Below are 26,666 nucleotides of genomic sequence, written 5' to 3'. Positions count from 1 at the left end.
GTAGCTGCACAATTGGCGTCTCCTCAAGAAGGGCTCAGCTCCATGAATGAGTGATGTGACTATAGGAATTTAGTATAGCCTCTACTTTAAGATGAAAATTTGGTTTGCAGCATTTCAAGTTTTTACAGTGGCAGAAAGTCTGACTACTTACGCCACAAGTCTTCGTTGGTACTTAGAATAGCAGGGTAAATAAAATTTCTACATGAAATGCGTATATGTATTTTATAGAGGAGATGCGTCTGTGTGAAATTCTGACGCGAGTGCTTCTGTAGTTGTCCTGTGTCACTTTCCACCATTCCAGAGATAATACAAATGCGTCCCGTTTACCGCGCACCTGTTGCCAAATCATAAAAACGCTCTGCCGCAGTACCTCTGGCGTCTGCATTACTTGTTTATTAATCAGAAACATAGAATGACATTCTCACTGCAAGAAGTCATCATAAGTAAAAATGTATTTATAGAATATTAGGTAGAAGTTATTTTGCTCAGACAGGGATGCTAAAATTCTTATTACCGGCCACAGTTTGAATGAGTGATGGTTAACTGAGAAGTGTAAGAGGCTGTTTTCTTAGAATACTGGCCGAAAGCCAGTGCACGATACTGAAGGGTTAGGCAAATGATACGCAATATAGGCAGGCCTACGTAATAGAATCAAAGTTAAAATGTTTTGTTAGTACGATCATTTGTACTAGAATAGTTCTGTTCTCAATTACTGATTGCAAAGATTTCTTTTTAGCACACAGTTTGGTTGTACGGTAGCCATTGTAGGCTCTGGAGATAATCACACTTGAGGGGTTAGCGTAACTGGGCCTGCTGGCTTCAGGAAGTAGTGGAAATAGCGTAGGTATAGCGACCGGCTACTGGCTAGACGATCAAGGGATAGCAGTTGGAGTTCCAATGGGGACAAGAATTTTCACTTTTTCATGTTGTCCAGACTGGCTCTGGGGCCCATCCAACCTCTTATCCAATGGATAGCGGGAGCTCTTTCCCCGCGGGTAAAGCGGCAGAAGCGTGAAGGTGACCACTCACCACCAACTAATGCCAAGGTCAAGAAAGCCTAAATCTATACATTTTTTCCCCCCATACATCTTTGTGGCGACTACTGTACTTTTTACGTTTACTCCATGTTAGGAGTCGCGATAAACCTTTTGCGTTAAGTCCTCATTGGTTAGGAAGGTGAGAATTGAAGTACCTAAACGGAGTGGTGAGTAGAGGAGGTTACCCTCGCGGTGGGGTTATAATACTCTGGGGAGATAGGTCATGTGACTCGAAGATGGCAGCCCTATCAGCGGTCTCACCCTGAAAAACGTTGGCAACACTTTTCGGTGACCTTAACGCGAAAGACTAAAGGAATTTATCCAGTCCTTTTAGTCTCAGAACGGGCCATGGTTCAACCCTTGTTCGGGATAAGAAGAAGATTTGATTGATGTGAAGGTTTATGGAAGTAATCTTCCAGTACCAGCATCTCTGCTGGAAGCATGAGACGTAAACTCTGACATCGGAAAGCATTTCCACGCAGGGTACATGGAGTAAGATGAAACCCTGCACGAAGACTTTCTGTTATTTGTGAGCCTCCTGCATTTATTCGTCGTCGTAGCTGTAACTTGTACTCCACGTCATATGTGATAAGAGTGGTAAAGTCAAGGAGGAAGATATAAGTGGGGCTCGTAGCACGATGACGAAGCTGAATGCATACAGGGTTTTGGTGACAAAACCAAGAAGACCTAGACGTAGGTAGGTGGATAATATTAAAATGGATCTTAGATAGGATAGGGTGTTAAAAAAGTAAGTAAAGCTATCCCGTACCAGGCCTTGAAGGCCCATAGGGTTGTGAGACGTTGAGGGTCCAACATTATCTAGACAATCGGCTCAAAGATGGCGGTAAGGTTGTCAGCCTTACGCGCCCGCCGCGCTTTACTCTCCAGGAAAATTATTTAATTATTTCCTGGTACTCATTTCTGTTAGAGGCTGAGTAAACCCCAGGGCCTTGTGCTGCTGGAAAGATTAGGTCAACTGAAAAAAATCCAATTACCTCATCGGGATCTGAACCCGCGACCTTCCGGCTTATAGCGTAGCACCTCAACCACTACGGTACCGCGCAGGTTAGGGTGTTAGGTACTCGAACCATATTGCCCAGGATAGGGACCAGTGGTGGGCTCTTGTGAAACGGTAATGACCCATGTGGTTCAGTGAAACCTTGTGAAGTTCTTGAGTAGCTGAGGGATTGGTTGTTTCTCAAGAAGGACTCAGTTGCATTGAGTCAGTCAGTCAGTTAGATAAGCTTGTATCTTCGTTAAATTGTGTATATATTGGGTATACAGTTACATTACATTGAGACCGTCTTCGGGATCCATCCAGCCTCCTATTCATTGAGTGCCGGTGCCTCTTTCCCAGGGGGTGAAGCTGCTGGTTCGTGAAGCATACCATGTCAATTTAGTGTACACGATACGACTGCGTGGAGCTATACCTCCACTTCCCCATCCGTCTTCATGGCTTGGTGGTTAATGAAGCACAGGTACAGCTTTGCAGCGACATTGAGGTCATTCAGCATCCCAAATATTTGGAAGACCGGCGAGGATGGTTGTAATTTGCGAGAGAGTAGGGAAATTTGTTAACTATGCACTTAATATGATAAGTTCAGGTCGAGTTTGAACACCCCTCAAAATTCACCCAAGACTTTTTCGTAGTTGGCCTCAGTCCTCTTGATTTGTGAAATAAGAGCAAAGAAAGTACGGGTCATACACAGTCTGTGCACATGTTCACGTGTACGGATTGCACCTTCTATTTTTGAAGGTAATATTTTTTTTCGCTGGATCTTGGTGTTTACGTTGCAGTAATGCAATGTCAAGAGTGCAGTCAGAATCTCCAGGAAAAACCCAGGGAAAGTGTACGCAAATGTATGACTACGAGAGCTGCAAGCATTTTGTCATCTTCCAACTAAAACAAATCGTCCGACGAAAGTGAGCGGACCATATACAAGTTGGAGCCACTTTTCAGCTCGTACTACCGTACATGCTGCTTGGAATTTATCCCAAACAAGTTGTTATTAGTGTTTACTTGAAGGGGGTGAGAGTTGAGGACTCGTGCCAGTGGTTCTGTTTGGCTGAAGCAGGCAAAAATCACGATTTCTCCTATGCAGGCACCTGTTTTGCTTTCCTGTAATGACCACGCAATCATGTGAATTTAAGTTAGTTTTTATACTCTTTTAGCACGAATGGGGAGAAGAAAAATGCCTATAGGCTATTGGTGAGAAAGCCAGAAGGAAAGGGGCCACTTGGAAGACCAAGGCGTAGATGGGTGAACAATATTTAAATGGATCTTAGGGATGTAGACTGGGATAGTATGGATTGGATTGATCTGGCTCAGGATAGGGACCAGTGGAGGGCTCTTGTTAACACGGTAATGAACCTTCGGGTTCCATAAAATGCTGGGAAATTCTTGAGTAGCTGCAGAAGTGGCGGCTCCTCAAGAGGGGCTCAGCTCCATGAGTAAGTACGGAAGGTCTGTGCTATTTTATTCTTTGGCCAAAGTTGTCATTATGCTTAACTAATTAAACACTACCCCACGGAGACGTATCTTTGTAGTGGATATGTAGATCCACGTATCCTTTGCCTCGGCATTAGTCGGGAGTGAATAGTCAGCTTCACGCCTCGGCCGCTTTACCCCCGGAGAAAGAGCCCACGGTACCCATTAGATAGGAAGCTGGGTGCCCCCGGAGTTAGTCTTGACGACGTGGCGAGGAAAGAAATCTTGCCTCTGCCGGGACACGAACTCCGAACGTTCGGCCGTACATCTTGGGCCAAATAAAAAAAACTTAAAACAGATTATAAAGCAGTATACATGTAACATACGTTTTAAGAAATCTGAAACAAACAATATGTCTTCGCCCACCGGCAATGCTTTAATTTTGTGCCTTCCTTGTGCTCAGATGCTGAAGTCGTGTTATAAAATNAGGACACTATGACAGAAACTGTCATTGGTAATATAATCTGTAAAACAGTTTTAATAACATTATGGAATATGTACATTCTAAAGGGTTCTGACAATGGTGTATATCACTCAGAATTACTGTTTTTTGGACTTTATCCGTCGTCCTCTGTTCTAAAATCTAGAGAATAACAAGTGTATAGGGAATACAAGTTTAGACATTTCTTCCATCTGGATCTCCCTTATGAGCAATGAGATCACCAATTCACAGAGATCAGTAATGTGACACATTTTTACTCCACAGATGGCGCTAGCGGTAGGCACCAAATGGTTTCACTAATTCTCCATTTAACCCTGTGCATTTCTTTTCATGGGCTTGGTTTGTTGCATAAGTGTTCACCTCCCTCTCTATCATAGTTTCAAGTCTGTGCATGCTTGATCACAATTTTTATTGCATACGAGTATGTTCTTGTTGTCCCCCTTCGACATAGCCTGGTCTCAGTTCTTCATATAGCCGTACTTATGCTGACACGAGGAAATCCCGTGTTGAGGCGAGGTCGAATATCTCCACCGTAGACCTGCGAATTGCAGGAGGCGACGAAAAGGAATTCTTGAATCTGAGACAGTAAAATATCGGCGCTAGTCCCGCGGGACTCCGACCTGAGAATGACTGCGCTGGCCAGCAGCAAATGTAAACGACAGACCCGTCCTCTCGTCAGAGAGAGCGCCCCACATCAACAAAACCTGCAACTGTTTGGCAGTAATATAATTCTGGTCGTAAGCCCCAGATGGCTGCTTTATTGCACGACGGACCAGCCGACTGACCGTCGGTCGTAACTTAAGACTCAGACTCAGACATGGGGAGCAGGCGGTAGAGTGGGTTAGTTGAGGTACTATGCTACAAATCGGAAGGTCGCGTGTTCGATTTTTGACATTGTATTTTTCAGTTGACTTGATCCTTTCAGCCGCACTATGGCCCTGGGTTCGACTCAGCCTCCAACATAAATGAATACCTGGAATCTTCCTGGGAGGTAAAGGGCGTGTAAGGCTGGCAACTTCACCATCATCTGTGAGCCGATTGTCCAGAACCAAACGTTTCAGTTGCCTGCGCTGTCAGGTGCCATCGTGTTGAAAAATCGTGTGTCTTACTCGGGCGCTTGTCACGAGGTGGTCGTTGCAGATTCTCGAGCGTCTGAACATAATGAATTACGCTGACAGTTCCCTTCCTCAGCAGGAAGCCAACCAATGTATACCACCCAGCTTCCCAGATGACTTCCAGTAATTTCTCCAATCGAGTATATGATTTTGGCTTCCTGCTTCTTTGGAGATCTGACGTACTGAAATTCCATGCTGTATCTTTTTGTTTCGGGGTCAGATTGATGGAATCAGCTTTCAGTAGGACTTCATCGCCGTCTGCGGCGTGTCTTTGAAGCAAATGCACATCTTTTCATGCCCCTTTTGTGTTTGTCCGTCAGCAGTCGGAGAACCGAATGATGACAAACTTTTCGGCATCCCGAAGCCTATATCTTTTCCTGTGCAACGTTACACACAATGCCAAGCTGCGCTGTGATTCCCCTAACCGTCACCCTTCGGTCTTCTGTGATGACCGCATGAGCTCGTTGCATTCCGTGGTCGACCGCTGCGAGACAGATCGACGATGTCCCTGCTGCTATCTTTGAAGTGTTTCACGCAACGCCGCACACTACTAGTACCTATTCATAGACGTGAAGAAGTCCACCAAAGATATCTACAGCAGAATCGTTCTCCATTATGAGAAATTTGATCACTGCACGCTGGCAGTGGTACATCGTTTACAGCCATCTTAAGTTAGTGAATTATGGGTAAATATTGGTGCGCATGCGCTGTACCTGTATTTCGGATTGCAGAAAGCAGATGCATGTATCTTCCGTGTAACCTTTATTATCGTTATGTTGATAACGCTTACGTGCACTGATGCTGCTTATTAGTTTCTGTACTGCTCTCGTGTGTAGATAGCCCATGTGATGCAAAATAGAATTCAATTTTCCATTCTTGTTTTAATTTAACCGTATCCAAGTACAGAGACGAAACATTCGGTGTGTTGATGGTTTTGAACTGTCCAATCTCTTCAGAAAGTTAACCGTGGGTCGTGTCACCGCTGTCACGCGGAAGCACTTCGCATGTTGCTGTGATATAACCGGCTACGTGTTCTAAAACATTTTATTTATTTCAACTGACTGACACTTCTTAATACTCCAAGATTCGAACCATCTGTCTTTATGATGTATAGCATTACGAAACATAATGATCATATTAATAGGGGGCTTCAGGGTGTCGGCTGTGTGCGCGCGTGTCTTGTACAGTTCAACACGCGATGAGAAATGGCGTGTCTCATTCATGATGACAGTTGAAGTATTGCTTCAAAACGGAAGTAACGCATATTTTACCTCCGCTTTTAACATTTCCGATACCTTGGCGGAACCTTGTAGCCTTCACAAGTGACTGTGTTGAAACACTTTCCGTAGCAGCTCCTACCTTTTCTGTGCACTCTTGTAGTCTTTCTGAAAGACAGAATACCGCGCCTCGAAATGTTGAGCACCCGATTGCATGCAGAGGCCTTGCCGGAAGGTCGCGGGTTCGAGTCATGATGAGGTGGATTTTCTTTTTCAATTTACCTAATCCTTCCAGCTTCACTATGACCCTTGGGTTGACTCAGCTTCTAACAGAAATGTGCACCAGGAATATTCCTGGGGGGTAACGGACGGCCGGGGCTTAAGGCTGACCGACATCTGTGAACCGAATGTCTAGAGAAAATTTGGGACGCTCGACGCGTCACAACCCAATGGGCCTTCACAGCTTTTACCCAATTGCATGCTTTAATAATTTTTATAACTGAATGTGATTTATCATGTTTTACAGTCATATGGTACACGAAATCCATTCTCTGAATAATGACCAAATAACAGACTTCGTGGAAGTTAGGTACTTGATTAAATTACTCAGAGATTACGTAAGGTCTTGCGAACACGTTTGAAGACTACCGAAATCTGTTATTGCAGATAATTATTAAATGGAGCCTTTTCTCATATGAATTGTAGGTCTACATACGATGTAAAAGCATATTTGAGTATGAGTATGAGGGGTGAGCCATAAGAACCGGCTCTCTCACTGCGACCTTCAATCATCTATTGTGCAAAAGCATATTTAATTATAATGTAATTGAATGTGGTGGTACAGCCGGAACTTTATATGAATCTTACAGATTTGCCTCTTTCGATTGAATCAAGTAAAATTCAGCGAACGGATGAGAATTATTACATCATGCCTACGTTTCCAATCCTGTAACAATAAAGACAGTTATGAAGGGCAAACCGATAAGGAAAGTGCAATATACGTAAATAAAGAAATAAAAATAATTCCGTGGCTTTAGTCCGCAAGCGAACTATACCGACCGAGCGACCGCCGCTTGTCGGCGAAGTTAGTGTCAACTTTAGCGGATAGAGAGTGTCGCGTGGTCAGCGCACCGAATCCCCACAGCCGTTAATCTCGGTTTTCTAGACCACAGCCGCCATTTCCTTGAAATAGCTCCTCACTTATCCACGCGAGTCTGTGTGGACCCCGTTCCAGACCCACTACTTCTCAGAAAATCTGGCAGCGCCGGGAATCGAATCCGGACCTCTGGATATGTAGCCAGAAACTCTGACCACTAGACCACAGAGGCGGTGCGATGTACTCATACATAGTTGCACCAGTATTTCATCTTCTTAGGAGTAGATATTTCCGTTGCATGGGTGTGAAACTTGGTCTGTGACATTACGGGGAGAGCAGACAATGAGGCTCTTTGAGAACAAAGTGCTGAGGAGTACATTTGGGCTCAAGAGAGATGTAATAATAGGAGGCCGGAGAGAATTGCACTGTGGGGATTTTAGAATGATCAAGTCAGGGAGGATGAGATGGACAGGCATGGTTGCTTGCATGGGAGAGACGAGGAATGCATACAGGGTTAAGGAAATAGACCACTAGGATGACCTATACATATATGGGAGGATAATATTAATATACTCTTATATCTGACAGGAGTAACGTGGGGATATGGATTGGATTCATCAGACTCAAGATAGAGACCAGTGGAAGGCGCTTATGAACATGGCAATGAATCACTGATATGTTGGGATTTTGGACTGTATCCATCGTCCTGGTTTTTAAGATAACAAATAAAAACACGACGTTTCGGAAACTGGATCTGTTTCCGTCCTCAGGTGAAGGAAAACACCTATTCAGTTGAGTCCCTTAGAAGGAGCTAGCCTCAATCACTGGACAAACCAATGTCACAAAACATGAAGATTATAAACACCTGAGCCCAGGCTAAGTCCATGAGAGCTAATAAGAAAAAATATTCATGACAAATTGTAGCAAACACTTACAAGCGTGGAACCAGGATAGATAGATCTGTAGAAATTTATGCCACGAAACTAAACTCATAACCAGGTCCATGACCCCACGGCATGGAATAGAAAGAAGAACTAGTAACAAAAAACTAATAGTGTTAAACCAGCGTCAACAATGGAGTAAATCACGTCTATCTAATTTAGAACTTAAGAGAAATAAATAAAAGCATATATCTATCTATCTATCTATCTATCCTGGTTCCACGCTTGTAAGTGTTTGCTACAATTTGTCATGAATATTTTTTCTTATTAGCTCTCATGGACTTAGCCTGGTCTCAGGTGTTTATAATCTTCATGTTTTGTGACATTGGTTTGTCCAGTGATTGAGGCTAACTCTTTCTAAGGGACCCAACTGAATAGGTGTTTCCTTCACCTGAGGACGGAAACAGATCCAGTTTCCGAAACGTCGTGTTTTTATTTGTTATCTTAAAAACCAGGACGATGGATAAAGTCCAAAATCCCAACATATCAGTGTGTTATACACCATCGTCAGAATCCTATAGTAACTAATGGCAGTGAATGTTCAGGTTCTGTAGAGTGTTGGGAGTGGTTGATCATCTGTAGCGTAAGTATGTGAGATTCGAGATGTTCACGGTAGGTGGCTTTTTTCTGGTTTATGATGCCATGTAGTTCTGTAGTTGGTTACCAGCGTTTGGAGGAAGCTGCTGCTTCCATCTTCAGCGGAAAATTATAGAGGGAGACAGCAAGTTCCTTCAGAACGTTGGTAACCACCAACGAGACTACACGGTATCATAACCTAGAAAACCACTAGATCATAACTAGTTACATATTAAATTAAAATGAAGTTCATGGTTTCCCTCATGTTTTATGTTAGAGCAGGATAAAGTTGTCAGTGTGCTTAATTAAGCACTGCCATGAAGACACATGGTGGAGTAGAGGTATAGCTTTTCTTTTCTTCACTAGACGGAGGTGTGTTGTATGCTTCACGCCCCTGCCGCTTTACCCCCTGAGAAATCGCCCCTGGTACCCATTGAATAGCAGGCTGGTTGTGCTTCAGAGCCGGTCTGGACGTTGTCGAGAAGAGAAAAATCGTTCCTTGCCGGGATTCGAAATACTGGGAAAAATATTATACAGCTCTTTGTAGTGTCATTTACAAGTTTAATATCAGATTGATTTTGAGCTATATATTTTTATCTGCGCTAAATAAACATCAAGGTCAGTGGGTTATGCATAATACTCGCAGCAACGAACGCATCTGGGAAATGTGGACGTTGTACTCTGAAGCAGAGTAAACGAATACATGCCTAGTCTCTTATGTCAGGTTACACACATATAACATTGTATAACATGTCTATCACACAGACACTATTGGCTCTCGATCAGCACTGCGTGTGTGTGTGTGTATATATATATTTTTTTCCTTTTCTTTGTTTTAATGTTCGTAATTCACACCCGTTCTACGTTGTTCGTGTTATCTGTCGAACGTAGGCGGTTGGACACTCTAAGCTTCTGCTCGCCTGTTTTCAGCTGTTTTATATATATACGCCGTCGTCCACGGCAAGAACTTTTATCTTTGGAATATTTTAAATGTTGTTTTGATATTCTTTTTTGTGCTGTGTGGGGGCAAATCGGACATCAGGAAAAGAAAAGCGATGATGAAACAGCATTAAAGAAAATCCCGCCCATATAAACATCCAACCCACGTACACCACCGTCCAGTAGGCATACTGTGAGAGCTTACGCACTTAAGAAGAGATCTTGACCGTGCAGTAACAAACATAAATGTCAGTTTTCTTGGATGAACATCTTGCAGTTGGCTAAAGCATGTTTTTTTTTAATCCATACGATGTTTTCTTAACCCAGTATTTTTGCATCAGTTAAAGGTCTGTTCACAATATGGGTTGGCTGTGTTCCGTGTTGTAAAGCTTACTGGTTCCCACCGACTTTAGAATGATGTCTCACTTCTGCTAATAAGAGGACTTGTGTTCCTTCCGGCACAAAACACTTCATAATTTATCACATGGGTAAGGGTTTGGAGGAAACATACAACGAGATTAACTGTCACAGAGTAGGTGTCTGAAGTTATATTTTTATGAGGAGCAGAAAAAATAATTGTAAAATACGATTGTGGTTGGTGGACGTATTTTCTTCTTGTGTCGACAGAGACCGCCTCTGTGGCCTAGTGGTCAGGGTTCCTGGCTACATATTCAAAGGTCCCGGGTTCGATTCCCAGCGCTATCAGATTTTCTAAGAATTATTGGATCTGGAACGGGATCCACTCAGCCTCATGAGGATAACTGAGAAGGTATTTCAAGGAAATAGCGGCTCCGGTCTAGAAAACCGAAATTAACGGCCGTGGGGATCTGTTGCACTGACCACGCGACACACACTATCCGCAAAAGTTGGCACTAAGTTCTCCGACAAGCGGCGGTTGCTCGGTCGGTATAATTCGCTTGCGGACTCAAGCCACGGAGTTTTTTTTTTGTTTGTCGACAGACATAAATTAATGCTGCATTTAATTGCCCAGTTTGTTGAGCTGTGTACATGTTTAGGGCTAAATGTGATTCGGCTATTGATCTGTGATAATAACTGTTGTTAGGGTAGGCACTATGTTAATAGTGGTGGAGATCATTGGAACATTATGAAAGCAATACTGGCGGCATTCATTTCCTGCTGTGTATCTTTATATTGCTCATATTCATTCACGTTTCCTTTTCTATGCTCTTACTTTGTATCCTTTTTGTAAGTAATTTGAAGGGCATGAATATTAGCATTGCGTTTGTAATTTACATTCTAGTTTTGGTGTTTGTGAATTTATTGTCATTCTCTCACCTCTTGCTCACAATTTGAAGCATAGGACTGATTTCTCAGTTTCATGATCATTTTACAGACGGTAGGACTCCTTGGACGAGTGATCAGCTCGTCGCAAGGCCTCTACCTAAACACAGGACAACACAAACACAGAATAAACCCAAACATCCATGCCCTGAGTGGGATTCGAACTCACAATCCCGGCTTTCGAGAGAGCGAAGACAGTACATGCCTTAGACCGCTCGGCTACCGTGACCGGCGATTATTGTCATAGATGTGTAGTTTTCATGCGAGTAGTTGTTAGTTGCAAATAATTTGCTTGCAGTTTTGAAACACTGTCGTTTCTGCAAATTATTTGCCTTGTCTAAGCCACTTCATTGACCAGTGAGGAATAACGTTTTGTGATTTCATTTAATTCATTAGCATTTATTATTATTGTTGTTGTTATTTCGATGTTCGCCGTGGCACAAAGGTTAGTCCCTCAGCCAGACGCGTTTCTGCGACAAATGTTGTATGCCGACGTATTGATATTGTCACGTATTATTTGGGAGTGACTATAGACGGGGTATGGATTGATGAATGGATTTATTGGCCACTTGTACACACAACTCGGAACTACAAGTAATTACAGCGTTATCGCTGATCCCCATACTTCACAAGTCACAGCCTGCTGTGTCTCCAACAGCCGTTCTCTAGCAACGACTTTGAACAGTGGAGATTCTTCAGCTGCTAGGCGAATATCACACAACTGAACTCTTGTTAACTGTCAGCTCAGCTATAGCGGCCATGTCTTCTCAGCCTTCTTTGCAGAGCTCGACCCAATTGCCAAACCTCAACTCAGGCAGCCAGTCGTCTTGGCGCCAAGCCCCTTGAGGACCACGACCAGTATTTTCTTTTTTTCAACTGAAAACTTGAAGTTATAGTCCTTATGTAACATCCTCTGTGACGACAGGCTGGGTCTGTCGTTTACAGTTGCTGCTGGTCCTCGCCAGCGCAGTCATTCTTGGGGCGGAGTCCCGTGGGAACTCTTAACTATATTTTACTGACCCAGATTCTAAACTCCCCCACCTTGGAGGGCCATGTTCCCGTATTTATTTCCACCAGGAACAAGGTGTCCCAGCTATACCCCCAGGTACTGGGTTCCTTTTTCGTCGCTTCCTACGACTCCCAGGGCTACGGTGGTAGTATTTGAACCCGCGTCCACACGGGGTACTCAACCAGCCAAGTCAAGTCAAATTCAAAATCCGAGGTACTTTACGACTTGCGTGTACCGCCAGTTCGTTTGTATTGGCGTGAAACCCCTTGAAACTCAAGACCAAAGATTATTTTTTTTTTCAACTGAGCCCTTGTGGTACTAGTCCTTATGTAACATCCTCTCTGACTGGAAGACAAGTTTGTCTCTTATGAATACGCTTGGCCTTTCTTGAGGTGTACATTTCGCACATATAACGTCATTGAAAATTAATCCTTTTGCACTGCACACAAGTCCTCTGTTAGTACATGCTTTACAGAGCAGATCATGCTTATCTTACATATCTTATGCTACAACGGCAGCTTAGTCACTTCAACAGTCGTAAGATTGACCACCTCCGAGATTAAGCTCCTTATATTTTTTACTGGTTTCCCATCTTTCGCCTTTTTTATTTTTTCTTTAGTTCTTTTGGTTTCCGCCTAAATTTGTAGGGAATTTGTGGACGTCGGTTTAAAAGAGCATCGATTTTGTGTGCATGTATGCCGAAGTCTGTGTTGGGTTGACTATTCGGAAGGCGCTGTTAGTAGTCTCCTAAGTTTCTTGTGATTAGTTTGGTTGATGTGAGACATTTGCTTTCCACGCTCACTGCAGTTCAGGTACACCCAGGTAACGCCCCATTTAGTTTTCATTGCCAACGGGGTTTTTTTTGCTTACATGTCGGATGAGTTTGTTCTTTTTATTACCAATTGGCCTCCTGCCTGAATTATTTGGGTCCTGCCTTCTGTAATGTGTGTATGTGCGAATATAAAGGTAAAGGTAAAATTGTACCTGTGCTTAACTGTTTAAGCCATACGCCATAAAGATGTGTGGGTGAGTGGATATGTAGACCCACGTATTCTTGAACTCTGCTCTAGTTGTAAGTGAGCCGTCAGCTTCGTGCTCCGACCTATTTAGTCCCTTAGAAAGACTTCCGGTACCCCTTGGATGAGAGGCTGGATGGGCCCCAGAACCGTTCTGGTCAATGAGGAGAGGAGAAAAGTCTTGCCTCTACTGGGGCTCGAACTCCACACCCTCGGCAGTCCAGCCCGTAGCCCGTCTCTATATCGACTGCGCTACCACGGCTCGTCTGTGCGAATGTACGTATGTATATGTCTGTGTGATTTCTGATGTGAAATAGTTTCACCGTTTGTTTTGTATGAAGTTAAGAAGCCATCTGCTGGGGATCAGTTTGGAGCTGAGTGGGAAGTGAACTTCCTTCCTTGGTTGTCGAGTTGAGGTGCACAGGAAGTATCCCACACAGCCTTAACTGTGCCGGTAGCATTGCTCATGGTGATGACGTGTTTCGAGGGTGTTGCTAAAATAGAATTGGATTTTATTGGAAATCTCTGCCCTCCAGGCACGGTTATCTGCGACGCGGATTGTTTGTGCAGTTTTACATACAACTCTGTTCCTGGAAAGCTAATATTATTCACTTGTATAGTTAGTTTCCTCAACGCCCTCATCGGTATTGTGTTCATTGCGACGGGAGATGGCTTTAGGCTGGCCTTAAGGCATGTTGTGAGTAGGTCAGGCATGCGTAGAGAGTATTGAATATAAGGATCATGTCAAGGGGAGGTATAGATTCTTTGAAAATGTGGCAGAGTTAAAATGTTCGGCAACGGTAGCAACAAATCAGAATTTGATTCACGAGGAAATTAAGAGCAGACTAAATTCGAGTAATGCTTGCTGCCGTTAAGTACAGAACATGTATTCTTCTCACCTGATTTCTAAAAGCGTAGAAGTTATAATACGCAAAACTGTAATTTTACATATAGTTTTGTACTGGCATTGTGGGAAGAATACAGACCGTAGGTATTTGAGAACAGGGTTCTGAGGACAACGGACTAGGGGGGGAGGAGGGATGAAATGATAGGAGATTGAAGAAACTGCATAACAAGAACCTTCATAACGTTTACTCTTCACGAAATATGATTAGAAAGTAAAGTTGGATGACATGGGCGGGGCATGTAGCACGCGTGGGCTAGAGGGGGAATGCACAGAGGTCTTTGGCGTTAAAGGGACCACTAGGAAGACTTACTCCTAGACGTAGATGGGAGGTTAATATCAAGATGGATCCTAAAGGAATGTAATGGGATGGCATAACTGGATTAATATGGCTCAGGATAGGAACCATGGAGGGCTCTTATGAACACGGTAATGAATCATCGGGTTCCAGAAAATGCTGGGAAATTCTTGAGTAGCTCAAGGACTGTCGGTTCTCAAGAATGGCTCAGCTCCATGGAGTTAGTTATTTAGTTAAATAGTGAAGTGGCGAGACATGTACGAGTATCATGCGTGGTAATGTGAGAAATGCAAATTCAGATAAGAGGAGGCTGCCTGTAGGAAGAAGGTGTAGGTGAGAGGATCTTATTAAATGCAGTTTTAAAGAAACTGGTCGTTAGTATATGAATTTGATTCAAGTGGCTACGGTTAGTGTCCATAGGTGGACTTTTGTGAACACTTTCGGGTTTCGTGAAAGGCGACGAATTTCTTGTGTAGCCGAGCGATTGTCGGCTTATCAAGAAGGACTCTACTGCTTGGATTTAGCTAGTCACTACTTATCTCTGTTGTTTGAGAAACCAATTTTTAAACATTTTATCTAGTCGTATGGTGCAAGTTTGCCACTTATTTCAGTGTGAAAAGGAAGATTGAAGTTCTTTTGAGTGGACGAATAGCGTCGGATTATGCAGAGTCTTTACCTCTTCGTTTATGTCACTTCTCTCGTTCGTGAAATCTCAAGCAAGACGTGTCTCATTCACAGACATGCTTTTACGGCGGAGGAAAATGTTTGGGAAAATTACGAACGTTATCTTATCGGTCTTATCCATGAAACGAATGCATTTTATTGGCACTTAACAGCGCTGTTATCGCCTTCAGGTATTGTTTAGCGCAGAATGAGAAATTGCGTAAAGATTATGCAACAAGGACTAATGAAGAGACCAAACGAGAGAAGATTTTGGCAGAAGAGGACAGAGCAACAAGAGGAGGTATTACGATAGGATAGAGAAGAATGGGAGGCGATTGTCATGATGACACACCCAAGTGAGAACATTAGTTGATGTAGCGAGTGTTCTGATTCTGATATAGGCGAGTGCCTATAGGCTTATCCCCTGACTGCTTACCGTTGCATGAAAGCAAAATGTACGGAACCGAATGTTCAGTAGCCTGTAACATGCTTCTATACTCGCCAAGTATTTTTGGGTTCTGTCCCAGTGTTCCGACTCACTGGCATCAAGAAACTCTTCGGTCCATTATGAGGTCTGACCCGGACCTGTTGTAGAATTTGATTTCTAATTGGAACGATGTTTGGGCCCATATTAGTGACAGGCATATGCTGTTTCATTTAGATAATACGCAGCTGTCCTTAATTCAGGCCCGAGCACGTTCAGTAGCGAGAATCAGAAAACTGGAGAGACAAAAGCAAGTCTTGCCTGGTTAAGCGACAACATCTCCGACCTTGTTGTTTAGCGTATAGTCTAATCGTCACCATGCAGGCGCTGCTATAATGCGAATGCCTAGGTTCCTGTAATGGTGTACACTGGATGATAAGGGAAGGATCCCTTTCATCATACGTACAAGATAATGTTGCTCACGTCCCATTGTTTTACTCTCCCAAATGCAGCAGAATGGTTTTGGAGTAAACTTAAAGCAGATATATACAAAATAAAGGCCGCTTCTGTGGTTTAGTGGTCAGAGTTTATGGCTACAGATTCAGAGGTCCCGGGTTCGATTCCCGGCGCTACCATATTTTCTGAGAAGCTGTGGGTCTGGAACGGTGTCCACTCAGGCTCCTGAGGATAATTGAGGAGCTATTTGAGGGAAATAGCGGCTCCGGTCAAGAAAACCGAAATTAACGGCCGTGGGGAACCGTTGCGCTGAACACGTGACACCCTCTATCCGCAAGAAGTTGGCACTAACGTCGCCGACAAGCGGCGGTCGCTCGGTCGGTATAGTTCCCTTGCGGACTACAGGCCAAGGAGTTTGTTTTTTGTTTTAATTTTATACAAAATAAGACATGTAAATGATTTGCTTTGAAGTAGAGATGTAGAAATTTTAAGCAGGATGCCTTGATACTGTTTTGTGTAAAGTCATATATTTCGGATTGTGGTCGTCTTCTGTGACACCGTAGTCTTGTTGGTCGAGGAATATGCTGCCTCCATCTTCAGGGTTGATGTGTCTGTGGCGAGGAAGCTTCCGGATTATAACCCTAGTAGTAGTTGCACGCACTTGCCTTCTCTTATGTGCACCTCCTTCATACCACAGGTTTACACATGGGTATGTTAAAAATAAAAATAATGAAGATTAGCAGTAGTCCCTCACTGGCCTTTCTGTCAAAGTGGTTCTTAACCGGTGTGTTGCGAGTGTTTGCCAAATATTCCGCGGGGTTTTGAAAGTAAGAATGATTATGCAAAATAAAATATGAATTTGCATACAAATCTTTAAACTGTTTTATGACAAAACATAATGTGTCTGGTTTACAATAATGTTATATTTGTTATATATTCATTCATTCATTCATTATTAGAGGGGGTGGGTTTCCCCATTCAACCGCGACCAGTTGTTGATCTATTGTACGCCCCCCTTTAATTTTCTACCAGTCGCCATACCCTTCCGATACTGCTGCTTGCTATCAGCCCCGTTCAGCCAGCGAGTTCGGCCCCTCTACTGGCAGAGGTACCAGATACTTACCCTATCTACCGGAGGCATTGGAAACTACTTGGGCGGGAAACTTTTTATCTAATTTTGCTCAGAGGTCTCCTAGAGACATGAGGATCTTTTACGTGCCGTAAATCTACGACTCGGGACCCACGGCTTAAAGTCCATCCCGGAGGACTTGAACCCGCGTACCTTGAGTCACTAGGTGGGAAAGTTACCCATAGACTACGGAGGCCGCTTTTGTTATACATTAAATTACGTTATCTTAAAATGTGTGTTTAGTTGTAAAGTTTAGTTCTCCATTCCAATTTTAGTGCGAGGCAAAGAACAAAGGTTCTCCCAAGTGTGACGTGAGCACCAAAATACTGTGAACTACTGTTATATATAGCAGAGTCATGCAATTTCTGACACAAATCCTTCTCACGAAAAGGAGATGAATTTTATGCCAGTTGCAAATACTTCAAAGAATATGAAGCATTACGTAAATCTTTTAGATCGACATTCTTGCTGATGATTTCAGTGTTTTTCCTATGGCCAGCGTTTGGACTCTGCCTAAAGCAGAGGGCAGTTGCCCTCATTACAGCTCGGCTTTTAAGTCATGTTCACCTGAAGACGGAAGCATCGTGGTTTGAGAATATCTCCACCGAGAGACCCAGCACAGTAGGTTTTCCTTCGTGTCCTGTTCGCGTGGTTTGAATGTCGCTGTACCCATAATCCCAACCTAGTAGGTCTGATTTCGTATCCTGTTCACATTAAAACGTAAATACTAGATCTTCAGATGAAGATAGAAGCGACAGGTTCCTCAAGAAACGGCGGCTGACTTGCAACGGAGTACACTGCGTTGTATTCCAGAAGATAGAACTCTTCATGACCACCGCTTGTGGAAATATCATGGTTTGAGAGTAGATCTAACGAGGGCCCCAGTCATTTTTTTTTTATTTTCATCCAGTTTCCGTTAACGCGGCCGTACAACACATTTGAGAATCGTAGTGGTGTTAATGAAGTCGGACAATGGACAAAATTCGAGATAACCGTGTTTAAACAGCATGACCCACCATCGTCAGAAAGGTTTAACCCAAACAGCTGTATCAGTTTATACCTTACGGGAAGAAATATTTTGACCAGAATTTCCCTGGACCTTCTCCACATCGCAATTTTAATGTATTTATCTTGGTTTGGGCCCTGAACTCAAATTTACTTTGTAGTTAAAACTTTAAAATAGATAATGAAATTCTACGTACACGTATACTTTGTGTTTGTTGTATAAGAACAATATCTGTCTGTTTCTACCAGCTGTCATTGAATTTCAGACGGCAGAGTAGGGGGTTTGGAACACGGCGGTGTATTTTGCCGGCATTGAGACTGGCGGGAGATGTGGTGGGACGAGGAAGCGAGGGCGAGGGCGAGATTTGGGCGCGTGCCCAGCCCAGTTGGCAGCCCCTGTACCTGATGGTTTCGTCTCTGTCACTCCGCATCAAATCCTACATCAGCGCTCTCCCGTCATTAGCTGTCTCTATTCCTGCTGCCACATCTCCTTATCCTCTCCTTCACTTTCCGTTTCTAATGCTTTATTTTGCATCTCCGTTTTGCCTCCATCAAGTGAAAACAGTTGCACCAAGTTCTTACACGTTTTACCCAAGGAATATTAAAAACTCTCTTGAAAAACCTCGTGGGATCTTTTTATCCCTTTAATTAAATGGGATCTCACGCTTTAGCTGGTTTGCTGGATACTGTAACATTTCCATTTATTTCACATACTTTCTAGGTTGGGATCTAGGATTCTGTTCTCATTCTCCAGGCTCTCTGTCTATGCGCCAGCATGTCTGTGAATCCTTATTAACATCGGAATGCCTGAACCAATATCATGGCACCTGAGCCCATCTTATTGGCTTACTTCAGTAATCAGTCTGTATGTGTATCCCTCTATCGTTGCTAGGCAACGGCTCTAAGAACGTTACCGCTGCTACGAATACACATGCAACAATAGAATACTTGTTGGACGCTTGTTTTCTGTATCGTCCCTGTCGTGTGAAGGAAAGTAGGCTATTAGTTCTTCCCGTATTTTTTTACACAAAATAAATTAAATCCCGCGTTTCTACTCTGGATTAGTCTGTTCATGCGCAAAAGTGTTCTTATTTTCGTAGTACGAGAGATGATGGTGCAGACTTACGGACAATATAGTCTTTCGTTGTCCATATTTAACGTATCTTTCCACATTACCTCGCATTCAAACGTTTTTGGCTCATATTTGTGAAACATGTGTACTCTTGAATTTTTTTATTAAGTGGAACTATTCTTGTTCTAAGTTAAACTGACATTTCTCAGTCCTGAGTTTCAGATTTAAAAATAGAACGTACTGTTCAAGTATGTGCTAATGTGATCATTCAGTTACGAATCTCTCTCATATTTCTTTCTCCTATCTAGAAATGTACTTGAGTAGCTGAGGGAAATTCTGGAGTAGCTGCAAAATTGGCGGCTCCTCCAGAAGGGTTCAGCTTCATGAGTGAGTGAGTGAGTAAGTAAGTATCTAAAACGTAGTAGAAATTTTAATGTGATGAAGTATAATTATGCACAGCAGGCTGTAGGAAATTGCATAATGAGGAGTCTCATAATTAATTTTTTTCTGCAGGTATAATTAGGTTGATTGAAGCAAGGAGCGTGAAATGGGTGCGGCATGTAGCACGAATGGGAGAGTTTGGGAAATGTATGTAAAATTTTAGTTGGAAACCCTTAAAGTAAGAGACTCTTGGCGTAGATGAGAGGGTAATATTAAAATAGACGTTACAGAGGACACAAGACTGTGGACTGGATTTGCTTGGCTTGGGGTAGGGTCCGGTAGCGGCCCGAAATATTCCGCAAAACGAACCCATCCCGGTGCTCACAGCCCAAAATTAATGACAATTTTTTTCATGTAAGTTTCAGGTATGTGCATTTTATTGAGCTATATTGCGTGCCACAATTTGTTTCACCGCCTTTACAATTTCATGTAGAGTTTACGAAAATAAATAGAATAAAATTAAGTTATTGTTTCTGTAAGTGTTGACAAAATAATCACACAGTTGTTAAAGACTTTTTCCCTTAGTGGGGGGTGGAGCCCATCTGGGTCCACTCGTCACGGCGGCCACTGATTGGTCTATTGTACCTGCCCCGGCTGATTATGATGATGAAGAATTTGGTGGAATGAAGATTGGCAGGGGAAACCGAAGTACTCGGAGAAAACCCGCCCCAGCGCCATTTTGTCCACCACAAATCCCGCTTGACCAATAACCGCTTGAACTGTGGCGCGGCCTTAGTTAAAGACTTAATCTTCCTGCTTAATCATCCTAATTTCCAGTGCATTTGGCATGTAACACCCGTTATTTCCATGGTTGATGCCCGTTTTAAATTCAGTTTCATCACTGCAGATTTTATTGTTTTCTCGGGTACGCTAATCGGTCAACTCCTTGATCTCAGTACATGTTACAGCACATCGTCGTCCAAAATATTCATAATCAGCACTCGTCTGTTATGTTGGTATTGCTAATTAAAATTAAATTAAGAAATACGGGGCTCGAGTGGCCTCTATTGTAGTAACTTCCACGCATTTCGTCAACTGGTTCAGAATTTGAAATGGAGGACCCATAGACACACACTCAGACCGGATGGTGCTCTCATAAGCCTAATTTCGTTTCTTAAGATTTGAAGATTTCATAGCGGTTGAAGTTGGTAAAATCTGAAGCTCTCAGGAGTGTCAGCTGGTTAAAGATCCCGACGTTTCCGGGACATTTTCTGTTCCCATCATCAGGGTATATTGTTGACACTAGACCCTGAGATTTAATCAGTCGACACGGCTGATAACCCTGGGAATATTTTATCAGCTAATTTCGGTTCTAAAATGTGGAAAATATTCTAATAGATATACCAAGGCCTTCTAATGGTCGAATATTTGTGCAAATTCCATTTTGTATCCACTTAATTAAAATTAAATTCGCTTGTGAGGGGTGGACTCGAACTGGGCCCACTCGACACGGCGGCCACTGATTGGTTTATTGTAGCCTGCCCCGGGTGAGTATGATGATGGAGAATTTGGTGGAATGAAGATTGGCAGGGAAAACCGAAGTTCTCGGAGAAAACCTGCCCCAGCGCCACTTTGTTCACCACAAATCCCACTTGACCAGACCCGGGATGGAACCCGGGCCGCCGTGGTGGGAAGCCAGGAAGTAACCGCTTTAGCTATGGCGCGAGCCACTCCTCTTATTTGAGATCTCATAGTTTCAGTAATTGCTATCAACCCTTTTCTGATATGGGGCACGCGGTTGCGTAGTTGGTTGAGGCACTGCTACAAGCCGGAAGGTTGTGGGTTTCAGTCCCTGTGAGATGGATTTTTGTTTTCAGTTGACCTAATCCTTCCAGCCGCACTATGGCCCTGGGGTCGACTCAGCCTCTAACAGAAATGAGTACCAGGAATCTTCCTGGGGGTTAAAGGGTGGGCGGAGCGTAAGGCTGACAACCTTACCCTCCATCTGTGAGCCGATTGTCTAGGAAATGTAGGACCCTCAACGTCCCATAACCATGTGGGCCTCCATGGTCTGTTGCAGGGATAGCTTTTTACTTTTTCTGATATAATCCTGTCCTTGCGGCCCGTGTTTCGGCAGTTCATTTCTTCGGAGATTGTGAATAATGCAACTTACAGCATTTGTTGTCAGCTGCAATATTTCGAAACAGAATTATGTCAGACGACGGCGTATAATGTGCTTAATTTAATTTCACAAGATATTACGAATTTATGATGTTGGCTTTGCGGAGGTAACCAGTGCAATTGGGCAAAGCATTAAATATTTTATTTTGCTGTTCAACCAAGAAGATGCTAGGATAATGAAATGAGCAATGAAATCTTCACCGAATTGCTTTGTAGGCTGTCGTTAATGATGGTCTGTACAAATTAACGAGATAGTATAATATTTTAATGGCAGTGCGCAGGAGGGGATATTTTTTAACGTTGAAAATTCAGCGAAATTTGTGTTGTTTTTCCGAAACCGTGTGACATCTTCAAATCAAGATTGTATCTCATACAGTAGTACTTATTTTATTTTTAGCACACTTTCCTATTTTGAAAAAAAATTAAAGTAAGCTTATGCGATCTCCATGGAGTGTATATATCTGTGTGTCTGTAAATCCCACCAATTGACTTTCGAATGCCCGAACTAGTCGTTATGAAACTTAGTATGTATGTTATGACACGTGAGCCCATCTTAACGGCGCACCGCATAAATCCCTCCCATCAGTCTGTGTGTCTCTATATGTATCCATTCTATTGTTGCTAGGCAACGGCTTGGTAAACACATTCCCGCTGCAACGAATATACGCAATAATAGAATAATTGTTGGACTTGTGTATGTAGGTCGTCTATGTCTCCTCTTCTCGATGCTAGGTAGGTACTCGGTAAAGACGTTCTCACTGTAACGAAGAATTGTTGGAGGCGTCGTTTTCTGTGTGGTCCGTGTCGTCTCAAAGGAAATTATGCTATTATTTCTTCCCAGAACTTTTTTATTCTTATTTCAATGTAAATATATATCTTATCGGACCAAATTCATTATTTTGACTCGCAATCAGCGAAGTTTAATTTTGTCTCAACGTACATTGATAATGAGAAGGCATAGTGACCGTGGGAAGTCGATCTCTAGACTTGGACGCACGTACAGGTTTTCATCACGTCTGAACAGAAAACAGAGGGATTTGGAATGCCGGCTGTCTATGCGTGCCTGAACTGAACGGTTGGACAGATTTTATTAATATATGTTATTTAAGAATTTATAAGTCCGTTCCCGACGAATATGAACTGTGTAATTCCCAGAACAAGGGCGCTTCAGAGAGGCCCTAAAAAGTCGTGATTTTCGCGAAAACGGATGCATGGATGTAAAGCTCCACACTTTCTTGACCTCGACACTAGCTGGCTCACGCCCTTGCCGCTTAAAAGTTCGTAATCATAATGAGATTCGAACAACTTGCATCTGACCGGGCTTCACACAAAACTTTATTTTTCTCAGAAGTGGCTCTTGCAATTTTGATTAAATTTCGCCAATTTGTAGTAGCCATGTAGACACAAATATTTATACTGGAATACTTTAAGGCTGTTATCCGTCAGGCATATATGTAAGAAAGTATGTGTGATGTCTTTGCGCCAATTTTGTAAGGAACTTGGCACGATTGTTAATCAGTGTATGCTAAAGAATGTAGAGAAATATTAAGAATCCAGTGCTGTGGTATATATGGGTGGGGCTAAGGAATCAGACGCGATTCGATCCTGTTTCAGTTTATGGGGTCCCTTGTTCGCTGTCACCAGTGGGCGCAGCACGAAAACAAACGATGGTTATTCTGCGTGAGTAACGTCGCCAGGGTGAGGTGAATATCATTGTCACATTTCCACAAGTGCCCGACCAATGACCATGACATCGTAGGCTTTTTATCATCTTTTCTTGCTCCTCAGGGCGGTTGTTTGTCATGCCGTCTTCTTTTTGTCTGTAACTATTTCTACACTATTGTTTTCTGGAGTGCGCTTAGTCTGTTTCTTCTTTTGTGAGACGAAGGTGATGAAGGATTTTTAACGCGATCAGCACAAAGGATACAATTCGAGTCCTGCATTCACTGTAATTTCAGCTCAGACCGCATTCTGGATTCTCTTCTTTTTATAAGTCCATGAAGCACAATCCTTGACAAGTTTATAATAGCTTGGCTACTTAACTCACCCCTTTGCGGAACCCAGAGATTCATTACCGTATTCATAAAATCCCGCCACTGGTCCTTATCCTGAGAGGCACGAGTTTACGTATTTCACACCCATCCTGTTTCTTCAGTATCCATACTAATAGTATACTCCCCTATTTATCCGTACGTCTTTCAAGGCTTTACTACTACATATGCATATAGCGACGGGTTACAGATTGGCCGATGTTCGATTCCTGGCAGGGGCATGAGATCCTTCACTTCTTTGCAGTATCCAGACCGGCTCTTGGGCCCACTCAGCCTCCTGTCCAGTGGGTTATTGGGGTCTTTCCTCGAAGGTAAACAAGCCGGAGTGTAAAGCTGATCACTCACCTCCATCTAGTGCCGAGGTCAAGAACGGTGGGGCTATATCTCCACTACCGACAGGTCTTTATAGCACCCTGCTTAATTAAGCACAGGGCCAACTTTGCCTTCTCTTTTAACTTTGTGTGGTTTTATCTTGTCTTGAATGAATGGTACTTGTCCTACTCATCTCATCCTCGATCTGAACATGCTGTGACGTGTAGTAGTGACTATAGACGGGGTTTGAGTTGGTAATTGGATTTATTAACACTTTATACAGTCAGCCTCTACTTACAACCAATACAGCGCTATCGCCGATTTGCATAATTTACAGTTCACCGTTACACTCTCACTAGGATTCTCAGTCTTTACTAGTCGTATCCTGGTAACGGAATTAAAACACTCTCACTATTACTAAATCTAATCACACGCCAAATCTTCATAGGCTGACTTCTAATTGTTCACCTTTCCCTTGGCTCTCTTGCCGACATGTGACTGTCTTATATAATCGCTGCACGGATCACGCAGGACAGAAAACACATGTCACGTGTCAGTGCGTGTGTATTGGCACATTACCAGCACTTGGAATGACGCGGACTACATAGAGAACACTTCTGTTTTCAGGATGCGTGTCTATTGGCCCATTTCCAGCACTTGGAATGGCGCGGATCACATAGAACACACTTCCTGTTGATGCGTGCGCGCATTTTGGACGTTGCCTAGAAATTAGTGTACATATCACAGTACTACTAATATTTGGCGAGANGAATGGCGCGGACCACATAGAAAACACTTATTCTGTTGTCAGGATGGGTGTCTGTTGGCCCGTTGCCAAGCACTGCCATGGCGCCGATCACATAGAACACACTTCCTGTTGATGCGTGCGCGCATTTAGACGTTGCCTAGAAATGAGTGTACATATCACAGTACTACTAATATTTGGCGAGAAGGTCAAGTTATGAAGCTCTGCTTTAGATACGCAGTTTCGTCAGCCTCTTGTTTCTCCTTCTCCGGCCTAGAGGAGCACGTGAAGTTGAATTCCTTTCATTGTTCGAAGAGTAATATGGGGACATAATATAATCCCGGGTACACGAGGTAGCGTAGTTGGTTGATGCACTATGCTGCAAGCCGGAATGTCGCGGGTTCGAGTCCCGATGAGGTGGATTTTTTTTCCAATTTTCCTAACCCTTCCAGCCGCACTATGGCTCTGGGGTGGAATCAGCCTCAAACAGAAATGAGTACCAGGAGTCTTCCTGGGTGGTAAAGGGCGGCCGGGGAGTAAGGTTGGCTTTACCGCATCTATGAGTCGATTGTCTAGAAAATGTGAGAGCCTCGACGTCTCAACCCTATGGACCCTCACGGCCTGTTTCAGGGATAACTTTACTTTTTTACCACTGCGTGATCCCAAGTTATTTTAATGGCGAAGAAACTCAAAATTACCTTATTTTGCGTAACACACCTGTCTCTGTTAGGCTCAAGGCAGTATACTTTTATCTACATTTATTTCGCCACGAAGCATGGCGATTCCATCTCGCTTATTCACCATTCTGCTGAACAAGTTCAGTCCGTTTTCATTCCCCGTGTTTTACTGTCAATGTGTTGTATTTTAATGTCACAGTAAAACTTTACTCTCGTAAGCAAAGTTTTAGTGGATAACCTCAATATATTTTGAGGCTGTCAGGCTGTGTAATATTCTTAGAGCACTAGGAACGTTTCTTGTAGTGCAGCATTAGTGTCAGACGACAAGAACATTATTAGAGTACCTTTCTTGTACGGAGCGTGCTAAGTGACATTACAGTCAGTAGACGACAGTAGTGCAAATAGCTTGTTATTCCTGGCAAGGGAAGGTGTTTGCTTATACCTGTGCTCTGCTCTGGATGTATCGTCCAAGGACAGGCCTGATTATTTTAAGGACCAAAACTCTTGACCAGGAAAAAAAGAAATCTTGGCATTAGAAAAGCCACATATAGTAGTTAGGTCTAATACTAGCTCATTTTTCCTGAGCATCTCTGTGGTATTCAGTATTATTACACCACATAGCTCTGTCGTGGTTGGTGAAGCTGGCTCAATCTGTAACGCTTTTGACTTTTATTCGTGAGGTGTCCTGTTTATATCTAGGTCGGTATACCGACCTTTTTGGCTCGGGAGTTCCCTGATTTTTCTCAGTCAATTCAGTCGAGTAGTGGAATGGTACGCAACGGCCATTTCCTGCCGAATTCTTCTATGTTTGTCGAATGTGATAATCCGACGTTACTTCCTCACTAAATCGCTGCAGTTGATGCAGCATCCTTAAATAAAGTACGGTATTTCCACCCATGGTAAATGAGAAAGGAATTATTGTAATGACGTCACTGAAATGATCAGATGATGATGATGGCTGTATTTTAAAAAATATCAAAGTAGTTAAATGACCAAATTAAATATTTTGTATGTAAGAGACAAGCGCGTTCAGGTCCGGTAATTCTGGACAGCTTTGTGTTTGGGTATGCATTCAGTTTTGTTATTGCTATTGGGGTGGGACTAAGTCCCTTGTACTGGCCCCATATGATAGGTGAGGGTGATTGTGGAGCAATTGGTGGAATGAAGATTGGCAGGGGAAACCGAAGTAC

The 26,666-nt window shown here is 43.1% G+C and overlaps 1 protein-coding gene across 2 annotated transcripts in view; it reads left to right on the top strand.

Moving 5' to 3' along the window:
* Window positions 1-26,666, top strand: part of LOC111867594 (myocardin-related transcription factor B) — a 340,472-nt gene that overhangs the window by 36,520 nt on the left and 277,286 nt on the right. The window lies entirely within an intron of this gene.

This window comes from Cryptotermes secundus, unplaced genomic scaffold (genome assembly GCF_002891405.2).
Source record: "Cryptotermes secundus unplaced genomic scaffold, Csec_1.0 scaffold548, whole genome shotgun sequence".
In the NCBI taxonomy this organism is placed as follows: domain Eukaryota; kingdom Metazoa; phylum Arthropoda; class Insecta; order Blattodea; family Kalotermitidae; genus Cryptotermes; species Cryptotermes secundus.
Note: the sequence above shows the minus strand (reverse complement) of the source record. Positions and strands in the feature narration are given on the sequence as shown.